Source organism: Limulus polyphemus, unplaced genomic scaffold, assembly GCF_000517525.1.
Source record: "Limulus polyphemus unplaced genomic scaffold, Limulus_polyphemus-2.1.2 Scaffold48, whole genome shotgun sequence".
Classification (NCBI taxonomy): Eukaryota; Metazoa; Arthropoda; class Merostomata; order Xiphosura; family Limulidae; genus Limulus; species Limulus polyphemus.
In genome coordinates, this window is record NW_013665658.1 from 1,051,645 (window position 1) to 1,065,059 (window position 13,415).

Consider the following 13,415-nt stretch of genomic DNA (forward strand, 5'->3'; position numbering starts at 1 on the left):
GGGTAGTCCTTTAAATTTATTGCAGTGTTTTTCTATTTTATTTTTTTTTTTTTTGTTTTGGGCTTGTTTTGTTCATTAAAACATAACTTATCACAGATTTAAATTTGCTGTTCTTAACGCAGTCCGTCCTTAAATATTAATTATATACACACACACACACACATATATATAGGTGTGTGTTTATGTGTGTGTATAACAAATATATACTAACAAATCCAAACTAGATATTAATACACATGTGTAGATTCAAGGCGTCTTCCTCACGAGACGTGTAAGATAAGGCGAATTATTGATCGCACGTCGTTAACGTTACTGATCATCAAAGCTCTGTTACAAGAAGAAAAAAAGTCCCCCAAAATCAGACTTAATGTCTTTCTGCTGTGTGAATAAGCCAAATTGTGCCCCAATTTGTCGTCGTTGTCGTCGTCATTTAAACATAGTGAAAATCACAGACGCCTCCTGGTCCAAAAGAAACTGTTTGTGATCCACGCTTGTTTTTGTTTTGTTTACTTACGACTATTATATACTGATCACTGTGCCATTGTTTCTTGTTGAAGATTATTCTAATCGTAAATATACAGGCATCACAAGTATCACAGGCATCATGACAAAATGTATGACAAGCTTGGAATGTTGTAGGAAAAACAATGCTCTATATTCATCCAGAAAAATAAACAGATATATGTATATATATCAACAGTTATATGTATATATATATATATCAACAGATATATATATATATATATTAGTGTAATCAGATATCCCCATATGACTGATTTATTCTCTCCAAGAGAACTCAGAAATAGTAAAAAAAATATCTGATGGATCTCACTGTATAGATTGTATTAATTCTAAATATTGCATAGTGGACAAAAAAAGGAAAGAAAACAAAGATACAAAATCGTGATATAGCGGTTAAAAGTTTCACTGTAATCCTAGTAGAATCAGATATCCTTGCCATACGACTTTCCATTCTTTTACAACAGTTACTTTGTTTAATATATTTAGTTTTAAGACTTCATTTATGTTTACTCATATAGTTGAACCCCAGTGGCACAGCGGTATGTCTGCGGACTTACAACGCTAGAAACCGGGTTTTGATACCCGTGGTAGGCAGAGCACAGATAGCCCTTGTGTAGCTTTGTGCATAATTAAAAACAAACTAACTCATATAGTTTTCTGTTATCTTTGTAAACTACTTTACACGAAAAATAACAGATTTTTCACTGCTGTTCAAAAATTTTAATTTACATTTTTAATTAATTATACTTATCATAAGACAATAATATTAGGTCTATTATATTTTTAACACGGACTAGATAAAGAATGCAGTGTTAAAAATATAACAGACCTAATGCTAATGTCTTATGACAAATATAATTAATTACAATCATATTTCGCTAGCTTATAAAAGGCGTTCAAACTGTATGTATTTGCATTACTCTGATTAACACTTACTGTTGACGGGTCTCCCGGTGGGACAGCGGTAAGTATACGGATTTACAACACTAAAATCAGGAGTTCGATTCCCCTCGGTTATCACAGAAGATAGCCCGATGTGGTTTTGCTATAAAAAAACAACAACACACATACTGTTGACGGTTTAACTTGTAACTTCAGCTATCTTGTTTTCGTGTCTGCTGTTCAAGATAATTAATGTGACTAATACTGAATAATAGAATGATTGATATACCAAAAAAATATTTATAAGATATCCGAAAATAAAGTTATTCCATTTAAATTTGTCTTATTATTCACTGATTTTTTAAAATTTTAATACACAAGAAACATTTACATAAATACAACTATTTCAAATTTTTGTACAATATGCTTACTCGCTCTAATAATATTTTACTAGAAAAATTAATACTTCTCGAAAAGCAATACATTATGGTAAAACATAAGTTAAAGAAATAAGATTTACGCAATTACAATACCTCAAGACAAGTGTTTATTTGTAATTAAGCACAAAGCTACACAATGGGCTATCTGTCCGCAGACATACCGCTGTGCCACTGGGGGCCAAGACAAGTGAAAAACTTTAAATTAACTTAATTTCACCGAACCCGCAATCATGGTGTAGTCACTGTTCTTTTATGAAAGTTATTCTTCACAGCATTTAAATCTCATCTAAAAACTATGTTTTCTTAGGTGCCGAAAGGCGGATATAAACCTCTGTGAAATACAAGATTATCGCTTTCTACCATTAGGGTCCACTCTATCCTCCAGACGCATGCTCCGTGTGATTTCTCCTCTGAGCAGCATTAATATCTTAATACTGTCGTAATATCCATCAAGTGATACGGAGGTCATAACAAGTCATCTCTGGAGAAACACGTGCAGTACTCAAGACAATACGTCATAAATCCTGTTACGCTTTGGCTAATGAAATACTGATGTCAACACAATTTTACAAACATCAAACTTCAAATGTGACATCATCCAACATCTACGTCCAATGAGATATTCAGTAGGGTACCAACATCTACTGAGATACACTATAAGGCGCCAACATCTATTGAGATACGCTGTAAGGCACCAACATCTACTGAGACACGCAGTAAGGCACCAACAACTACTAAAATATGCTGTAAGGCATCAACATCTACTGAGATACGCAGTAAGGCACCAACATCTACTGAGATACTCAGTAAGGCACCAACATCTACTGAGATACGCTGTAAGGCATCAACATCTACTGAGATACGCTGTAAGGCACCAACATCTACTGAGATATGCAGTAAGGCACCAACATCTACTGAGATACTCAGTAAGGCACCAACATCTACAGAGATACGCAGTAAGGCACCAACATCTACTGAGATACGCAGTAAGGCACCAACATCTACTGAGACACGCAGTAAGGCACCAACATCTACTGAGATATGCAGTAAGGCACCAACATCTATTGAGATACGCTTTAAGGCGCCAACATCTATTGAGATACGCTGTAAGGCACCAACAACTACTAAAATACGCTGTAAGGCATCAACATCTACTGAGATACGCAGTAAGGCACCAATATCTACTGAGATACGCAGTAAGGCACCAACATCTACTGAGATACGCAGTAAGGCACCAACATCTACTGAGATACGCTGTAGGGCACCAACATCTACTGAGATACGCTGTAAGGCACCAATATCTACTGAGACACGAGTAAGGCACCAACATCTACTGAGATACGCAGTAAGGCACCGACATCTACTGAGATACGCTGAATAATAGAATGATTGATATACCAAAAAAATATTTATAAGATATCCGAAAATAAAGTTATTCCATTTAAATTTGTCTTATTATTCATTGATTTTTTAAAATTTTAATACACAAGAAACAATTACATAAATACAACTATTTCAAACTTTTGTACAATATGCTTACTAGCTCTAATAATATTTTACTAGAAAAATTAATACTTCTCGAAAAGCAATACATTATGGTAAAACATAAGTTAAAGAAATAAGACTTACGCAATTACAATACCTCAAGACAAGTGTTTATTTGTAATTAAGCACAAAGCTACACAATGGGCTATCTGTGCTCTAAAGTTACAAAAAATATTTTAATATTCTCTTATTCATTCCCACCCTACACCTCAAAATGAGCTAGTCAGGCCCAGCCCTTGTCGTAAGCATAAATTCAATAATTGCAGTTCGATAAAAACAGTCAAAGAAATTGAAATAAGACTTCAACTTGTTACCATGTAACAGTGACATGATATATTACCTGCAAGTTTCCCTCCTCGCTACAAACGAATAACCTCAAACATATTAGTTTTATGCGTACGAATCAATACTAATCTACGAGTTGTGATGCGAAACTCAATTTCTGTTTGTTAGAAAAGATGCTTTTCTATGTCCTTTGTTATTACTGACCCAGACAGAGCTAATAAGCCGGTGTCTACCCTCATAATATTTAAATGTGTTCTGTCAGGCCTGATTTGTTTTAGCTTTACATTAATTTGAAGTCAATATAACACCACCAATGAAATAAAAACCTCAGACACAACGTAGAAAACTGAATATAGAGTAACAATTAAGACGTGTGTCTTTTCTAAACCATTCTGCATCCTTTTAAAGCAGGATATTTAGGAGGAAATAATGGTAATTATTTTAGCTTCAGAGCCTTGAACTCAGCCCATTATTTCAAGTTTAACATTCTGAATTACCAATAAAGATACTAGGTTTTAAAATTTACCACTCTTTAATAATTCAATCTTATTAAACTTAAACTTTAATTATTAACATTCTATGTACAGCACTCCCTCTTTAGATTTTCCAAGGAAGAATAGAGTTTAAGACCTGTTCAAACAAACTACACTTAAAATGTTATCTTATTCTTTGGGACACACGTGTTATTTACTAAGGTGAAACTGCATGGCGCCCCCTAGCGGCACAACAGCATGCCTGCGGACATACAGCGCTAGAAACCGGGTTTCAATGCCCGTGGTGGGCAGAGCACAGATAGCCCATTGTGTGGCTTTGTGCTTAACTGCAAACAAACAAACAAAACTGTATGTCATACTTTTACCGGTCTCGGTTTTTCTTCTTGTTTAACCAAAGTATTTTATGATGCATTACAATATTGAAATATTTGTAATCGTTACAAGATGAAGCGAATATGACCCACTTATTTAATGAAAGAAATTTACAAATATTACGAATATCTTTTAATAAAACTTGTCATGTTCAGGACTTAGAAGACAAGCTATTTCATGTATGTATTTTACACTTATTTCACGTTAATCAATAATTTTTATATAATCCAGTGGCTCATAAAATTACTACAGAATTGAACAGCATTATTCTGGACATCTAGAGCGAACAATGTCGAATGGAGGGAATCTACATTCCCAAGAGATATAAAATGATATTTATCTTCCTATCTACAAACATCATATGACATCAATGGCACAAAAATTACATTTGCCGAAGATGACATTTCTCTTGGAAAAAGATCAAAGACTCTCATATATTTGTTCTATTTTCGCTTACTTTCATGTTGATCTGGTTGTAGGAGGTACCCTCCATTGACGTAAAGCACTCGAATAAAGCTGCCAGAAGTTTAGATTGAAAGCTTTCTGTTTCGAAGTTTCACTTAATGTTTCGTATATATGTTTATTGTTAACTTGAACTTTGAATAGTAATACATATTTAAGAAGGAAGTACGTTTCATCCCCTACTATTTCCTCTGAGTTCCATTTGCTAACATGTTTCTTAACGATATGTGGTCAAATCTGTTATAGCTTCAGAGAAAAACAGGGACATATCGTATAAGAAAACAAATTTATTCTATATGAAATTTTAAAGGCATTCTTTGGAGAATAAAGAACAAGTAGAAAATAAATCATAACTCTTCATCAAAAGGATGTAATCATATAAGAAACATACGACAAAAACTTTAGAAACAATAAAATAAATTTATGAATTAAATTATTCATATTAGAATTATAATTGAGAAAAAATATGTTATTTGAAATATCTATTTTCATTCAATGTCTCAATTAAATTCTCCAAATGCTTGCAAACGTCTATGTATATAGATCATAAGTTTACGTCAGTTCTCTAGCATGAACCTATTCTTAAATTATTATAAACCAGTTCTTTCGTACTATGAATTCCTTTTAAGTGAGAATGTTACTCCTATGTTATAGATTATCTATAGGTGACAGTGTTACTCAACACATTATTACTGTAGTATCCTGTGTTATAGATTATCTATAAGTGATAGTGTTACTAAAACATATTATTAATGTAGCTTCCTGTGTTATAGATTATCTATGAGCGATAGTGTTACTCAACACATTATTACTGTAGCTTCCTGCGTTATAGATTATCTATAGGAGACAGTGTTACTCAACACATTATTACTGTAGCTTACTGTGTTATAGATTATCTATAGGAGACAGTGTTACTCAACACATTATTACTGTAGCTTCCTGTATTATAGATTATCTACGGGTGACGGTGTTTTTCAACACTTTGTCACTGTGGCTTCCTGTGTTTTAGATGATAATGTTAGTCAACATTTTATTTGATGATATTCTTTATTTTAAATTGTGCTGCACCTGGTGGTTTAGTAGTAATGTTGAAGGCTTATAACTCTAAAAATCGGGGTATTTTGCACTTTAAAACAATAGTACAAAAATTATATTTTCTATAATTTAACATATAATTGCATTATTTTGTATTTTATGCTTTTGGAATGGCACGAGTTGGCCCTGAAGAAGAGCTTTACGTTTCGGAGTTGGCAAAATGGTTTTCAATCCGAGAAATCCGTAACGTAGAATATTCACCGCAGTTTAAGTTGTTGGTGTGTTATAATAGTGACAGTTAATTCCTTAGCATGGATGGTGGGTGGAAAGGTGCTGCTGACTGGTTAGTAGTTAAAATTTAGGGACGGCAGCAGATAGGTTTACTAGCTTGCCATAAATACAAAAAAATAATACAAATACTCTATGAAATAAACATATTAATGCAGTTTTCTATCTTCGAAGTTACATTTTCTCTACTATGTAATTGAACATATTGTCAGTTTATTAGTTTGTATTTTATACATTTTCTTCTGCACTATAAATTGATATATGTTTCTGTGTTATGAGTTGTCTCCCCCTCCCCCAGTGGGTCAGCAGTAAACTTCAAGAGGCTTAACGTTTGGGATCGATCTGTGAAGTGGGAATAACATTGTTAAGTCAGTTCTTAACAAATTTTTTAGACGACATAGTGTAAATCAACATATTATTATTGTTTGATTAAATACCGAACAATTTTGAGTGTGTAAAATTATATTCATTTGAAAGAATACGTACAATGTCCGTGCTACCGAAGCGTTGTGTGTATTCTAATATATCTAATTCTACTCAGTTTTTAATTAAATTTATCCAGAGAAGTAAGATATCTATCTAAAAATATTATTAGTGTAGTACTTTGTACTTCGTATTTTATTCACGTTTGCATTTGATAATACTTAATATCAATACATTGCAAATAAAAAACTTTAGCTCTCCGAAGAGCCAAGACAAACAAAAAAAAATTCTAATTTGACAACAGGTTTCGGCACTAGGGCTGTATTAGCATATTTATGTTGGCATGGTGTTGAAATGGGTTGTGATAATAATTTTTCAGGGTTTGGGGGAATAGTTTTTTGTTTTATTTAATCAAATTATCGATGTTTTTGTCACTTGGTTGTTCGAAAGAAAGCACCTGACAAAAGCTCATGTCATAGTTGAATAAAAAAAAAATAAAGTGTTATATATTTTGAGAGTTTGTTTAATTAATTGTTTAATTATAGCGACCACACCCACCATCAGGGCTCCCAGTAGTGGTGGGCAGAGCTTTGTACTTAACTTCAAACAAACAAACAACCACCATCAGGTTATATTATACAACGACATACCCAAGCATTTCATTAACCTCTCAACGTTCTAAACAAATATTGACCAATAAGTTGTAAATGATGGGACTCTCAGAGAACGAAACCGACTGACAATTTCCAAGATAATAAAAATAATAACTTTCTGCTGAACATGCCTTATTTTCAATATGAAAATAAATACAACCAACAAAAAGAAGGCCTAGCCACGGGTTAACTCCTGCCATCTATACACGGAACATTTTGAAGATAATGTCTTCTGAAAAGTCGCTCTGTAGCCAAGGATTTGGCTGAATATGTTGGCAAAACATTCGCAATATGGTTAAATATGGCGAAGAATATTCCAGAATTCACGAACCAGCTGAACAAACACCATTTAGCGATACAAAATCAGAATAGATATAGAAGATAACAAGCTTCCCTTCCTAATGGTATTCAAGACACATAAATTATATCCCAAAGGAGTTTACAGGTACCCCACAGGTATTGGTAAATACCACGAATATATACTAAACCAAAAGTAAACAACTTCAACAGTGTAAAATCGAGCGCCATACACTCTCTACTTTCGAGAAATATTTAAAATACCTAAGATACTAAGAAAAACACATCACTACAACCCTTCTTAATATTAACATTAGGCAGGAATAAAGTTATAGACACATACCCATATTTCCTTATGTCTCTCTAAAACATACAGAGGACGTGTAAACAGCATAGTGTCAGAACAACATTCACAGTTCGACACACAATAAAATAGCAGTTTAGAGCAAATGGAAAGGAAAACACCATACGCAACATTATTTGTCTTTTTGTTAATCTAAAGTGTTCAAGATCCCTTTCACAAACGGAATTAATAATTCTTCAGTGTTTAATATGTATAATAATACAATGAAAATTAAAATAAAGGTAACCCTATACATTCACCTAACTTGTAACACATTCAATCAAACTAACATATAGAAACCATCAAACATATTAAGGCCATTTACATAATTAGTTGGACACAAGTCCTGAAGGGGGCAGACTACAGACCACAGTAGTTAGTATATCAACCTTTCTGGCAAGACTCAGGATCAAACCTCAGGCTAATACAATAAATATAGTTCTTTACAGGACTTCTCTGAAAAAGGTAGCAGATAAACAGCCAAAACGATAGATAATAACAAAAAACTAACTGGTTATCCTACTTCGCCTTCCACTACGGTTGCTATTCTGTTACTCGAAATATCAATGAAAAACTAGAACAAAAAGTAACAACTTCTGGTAGGATGTTCTTCGTAGAATATACATTAATGTAATTTGGGAGAACTCATGACGTTGTTACAGTATCTGTTGAAACGTCAGTCATGTTTTATCTGACGACCATGACTCTGGCAGTAGCTCTACAGCGTAGTTTAAATTGCAAAGGGCCCTTCTCCGTCGAAACGCTGTCATGTCCAAATCGCGTCACTCCTCACCATTGCTTGCCCTAATCAATCTAGTTTACGAAGAAGACGGTTACCCAACGTCTATTTCGATAGTCTAATCGCACAGAAATCCAGGTATGTAACGGTTAATCAAATATGTCGTTGAAGCAACTTGCGTACGCGCGATTTATAACACTTTTCCAGATGGATATTCTTCTTGACTGTGTTGCATGGGATACGTTGATGGCTTCCATCACTGACATTTTGTATTAATAAGTTCTCAACTGTTACAAGATGCTGCACTTTGCTTATCATGACTGAGATATGACTTGTTGCAGGTCTCTTTCTTGACAGTCCTTGGTCTCCAAGTTGATCGCTATTTCTTTTCTTTCCAATGTCACTAAATATAAGAATATTTCCACCATGGAAATTCTAAATCTTTGATATGAATACATCTTTATGATCTGATTGTATGGATATTTTACGTTGGAAAGAGCTGTTGCATACCCTGCCCGAAAGCGATCAGTTTTCTGAGGCATCGCACTACCTAAAACACGCGAAACTATGTTAAATAAAACATAGTTTGATATGTCCATTCCTCTGAGGTTTTGTACTGACAATAGTTGTCACGTGAGTTACTAAGTTGCATATAACGTATTCAACCTCTGTAATACTGTACTGAACGTTTGATGTAATCGCCGTATCCTTTTTTGCCGTATTCACAGAAAGAATGAAAATTAATTTATAATCAAGTACACAATAACTAAAGCGGTTAAGCTCAGCTAGAAACTCAGCCATCTTTAAAATAACAGAATAATACATTATTTTCTATGTACAGGACGATCGTGTGCTGCATTTCAAACATTCTTCACAGTTGAATGTAAGAATAAGATTTATTGCTAATATGTGGTAATCTGGATTATATTTACCGTAACTGACGATACCTTTGTTACAAGTAGCTAACTGATGTTTTGTTGACTCATACTGGAATTACTTTTGTTAAATATCATTTACTGCTTACTCGAACTGATAATACACTTGTTAAATGTGATAATCTGGTACACCGTTTACTCAAAATGATAATACCTTTGTTACACGTGTAATCTGGCATATTGTTGTTTGTTTTTAAACTGATGATATCATGTTACACGTGTAATCTGACATATTGTTGTTTGTTTTTAAACTGATGATATCATGTTACACGTGTAATCTGACATATTGTTGTTTGTTTTTAAACTGATGATATCATGTTACACGTGTAATCTGACATATTGTTGTTTGTTTTTAAACTGATGATATCATGTTACACGTGTAATCTGACATATTGTTGTTTGTTTTTAAACTGGTGATATCATGTTACACGTGTAATCTGACATATTGTTGTTTGTTGCCAAACAGATGATATGCAGTCTTATCTACTGTTTTCTCAAGATGATAATATATTTGTTAGGTATTGCCATCTGATTTACTTTTTTGACTTAAAGTAACAATAACTTTGTTACATGTAGTAATCTGATTAACTGTTATAAGCATATTGTCGGTATACAGCTCTGTTCTCATATTGACAATCCATTTATTTTTGTTTTGAGTTAAAGTAACAATAACTTTGTTACATGTAGTAATCTGATTAACTGTTATAAGCATATTGTCGGTATACAGCTCTGTTCTCATATTGACAATCCATTTATTTTTGTTTGGAGTTAAAGTAACAATAACTTTGTTACATGTAGTAATCTGATTTACTGTTATAAGCATATTGTCGGTATACAGCTCTGTTCTCATATTGACAATCATTTATTTTTGTTTTGAGTTAAAGTAACAATAACTTTGTTACATGCTCTGTTCTCATATTGGCAATCCATTTATTTTTGTTTTGAGTTAAAGTGGCTGTTTTAGGTTTTATTAATCATAAACAAAAAAAAGAACATGTTGCAGAATTTATTGACAATAAATTAGATGCTATGTTACTTTATTATTCGTTACTGTGAAATATTTCTTTGGAATATATACCATAAACCTACGTTTACTACACCGTACGTTCTACCATTAGTTCGTTTTTCAATCACACATCCTTATAAGAACTGTTGAAATTGTCTGATTCATCGTTACCTGATCACTGTTAACACCCCTCAAGTGCACATATATACATCACCCCAATTTAGGACGGCAAAACTTTCAATACAGATGAAAATGAAATACAACTCTAACACTAAATAACTATTTGAAGATGAAAGTATAAGAATATCGTTATATAAAATGTTTCTTAACTCGTAGTAATGTGCATTTAAAAAGCACGCCTAGAACAATGTTCAAACACAGAACACTACACAGCAACACTTACTGTGAAAGAAATTAAAATTATAGTTAACAGCAACTAATTAAAGTTTAAGAGTTAAAAATACCCTCCTCACCAGACAGAAAAACTGACAGTATATCTCAATTTGATCTAAATATACACTTCCCGTTACACGGAAAAATAAAAAAATAAATATTTTCAAAGGTTAGCATAGGTTGATCAGAGCTTAGAGATACGAACCTTGTACATATCATTCGAAGGTACCTATAACTTGTGGGATATAATACCTCTGTGTGTGTTTTCTTCAATATCAGAGTTTCAGAGCTTTAAGCAGCGAAATTATAATTAGCATATAATAAAGAATTATATGGTAAATAACTAGTATAGTTGAACGTTCAATAGCTACGCTTATTAAACTTTAATATCAGGGTAATTAAAATTTCATTTTCATTAACAACAGTTTCATTAGCTCATAATTTCTTCTCGTCTCTAGAAACTTATTAATCTATAGAATTATGATTATTACCAGAACTATATTACAAGTACCTTAAAAGTATTCGAAACATATGTTTTCTAGCAAATATCTTCTTTGAGATATCAGAATCTATTTTTTTCTAAAAAATATTTAGTAAATATATATATATAGCTCAAACAGTTAGTCTTAACCTGAACATAATACCTTGATATAGGAATCCTGGTTAAAGTTGACAAATAGATCCAGCATACCCCGAAAAATATTATTATTCAGATCAACTTTGACAAGTAGTTCTAATATACCCTGCAAATATTAGCATTCTGGTAAATCTTGACAAATAGATCCAATATACCCCGAAAAATATTATTATTCAGATCAACTTTGACAAGTAGTTCCAATATACCCTGCAAATATTAGTATTCTGGTAAATCTTGACAAATAGATCCAATATACCCCGAAAAATATTATTATTCAGATCAACTTTGACAAGTAGTTCCAATATACCCTGCAAATATTAGTATTCTGGTAAATCTTGACAAATAGATCCAATATACCCTAAACAATATTAGTATACAGGTCAACCTTAACAAATAGATGCAATATTAGCTGAAAAATAATATTATCCTGGTTATCCTTGACAAATAAATTCAATATACACTGGAAAATATTACCCACAGCTTGATGTAGAAAATTTTCTTCTAACCCTGCAGCTAGTTCGCTGAATAGACTAGCCAGTATCTGATTGTGTTTGATTGACATAAAACTTTATGGCCAATGGAGAAAGGTCTCTACTTAAATCTGACTCCAGTTTGTTAAGCGAACAAAGAATTTTTTTTTATTATTTTCTTACGGCTGCAACGCGTAATAAATAAAAATGTTATTTCATTTGAATTTTTGGACTTATTATATTGCCCTACAATAAAGAAAAAGTAGGTGATTTATGTGTGCATAATTCATACAAGGCTACTGTTATCATATTAACTACCAAGACAACCACTACTTTTCACATACAATGGGTTTATCCTTAAGCCTAAATTGTTTAGATTTAGAATAGGAGTATTTAATCTCCTAAAGATATTCAGTGCTGCATTATGTCAAGCTCAATGTACATATGTTTCAAATTCGAAGATTCAGTGGTATATTTGTTTTGAAAATTCAAATATTAAATTTGATAACAGGAAGTTCCTTGCGCCTCGGAATAACATATCACCGTTTCCATAACGTCAAGAGGTACTGTGAACGTCAAAATCATTCAATATCGCAGTATCAAAATCTTCATCACAGAGTCACTGAGACAAGCCTAGTCCATAAAATATCCACAAGTGTTTAATACGAAGTCCGTATACGGTGATAAAATAACCTATAACTTGGCATAAACAATCTTGAAAACGTACAGATGTGTTTATATCGAAGTGAGACTCTTGTAAAGTAATAATTTTTCCACTTAAAACCTGATGTAAATAAACTTAGCTCTTAAATGGTACAGTTTACTAAAATAACGTCTCTGGTGTGTGCCTAGCCCTAAATATCTAAAGCTTCTGAACCAAGCAAAGACTACAATGACGAAGTAACTTCTCACCACAAGACCAACAACTCTCACACATCTTGATTGTGATAAAAGAGTGAGCACACAGAATCACATACAAAATGTGCAATGAATTTCAAAAACGGACCCAAAACTCCATCGTTGTCGAATAGTTCATTATTCTTCTTCAAAGGATTAAAGAGCCCTTTTTTCTTCTTCAGAAGAATATCCAACTATTGAGTTTAGGATCCTATCTTTTCTTTTTTTTCGAGGGGGGAATTCTTCATACATCTCAATCTACTTTTCCCCTAAAAGAGATATGCTCCCTTTGTCAAC

The 13,415-nt window shown here is 32.8% G+C and overlaps 1 long non-coding RNA gene across 2 annotated transcripts in view; it reads left to right on the top strand.

The window, feature by feature from the left end:
• Positions 1–2,894, top strand: part of LOC111086658 — a 14,894-nt gene extending 12,000 nt beyond the window's left edge. Inside the window, exon 3 of one of the 2 annotated variants that reach the window (XR_002611394.1) lies at positions 2,152–2,894. This is a non-coding gene — a long non-coding RNA (uncharacterized LOC111086658). The remainder of the gene's footprint in view (positions 1–2,151) is intronic. The other variant, XR_002611395.1, reaches the window with a different exon arrangement.
• Positions 2,895–13,415: the final 10,521 nt, after the last annotated feature.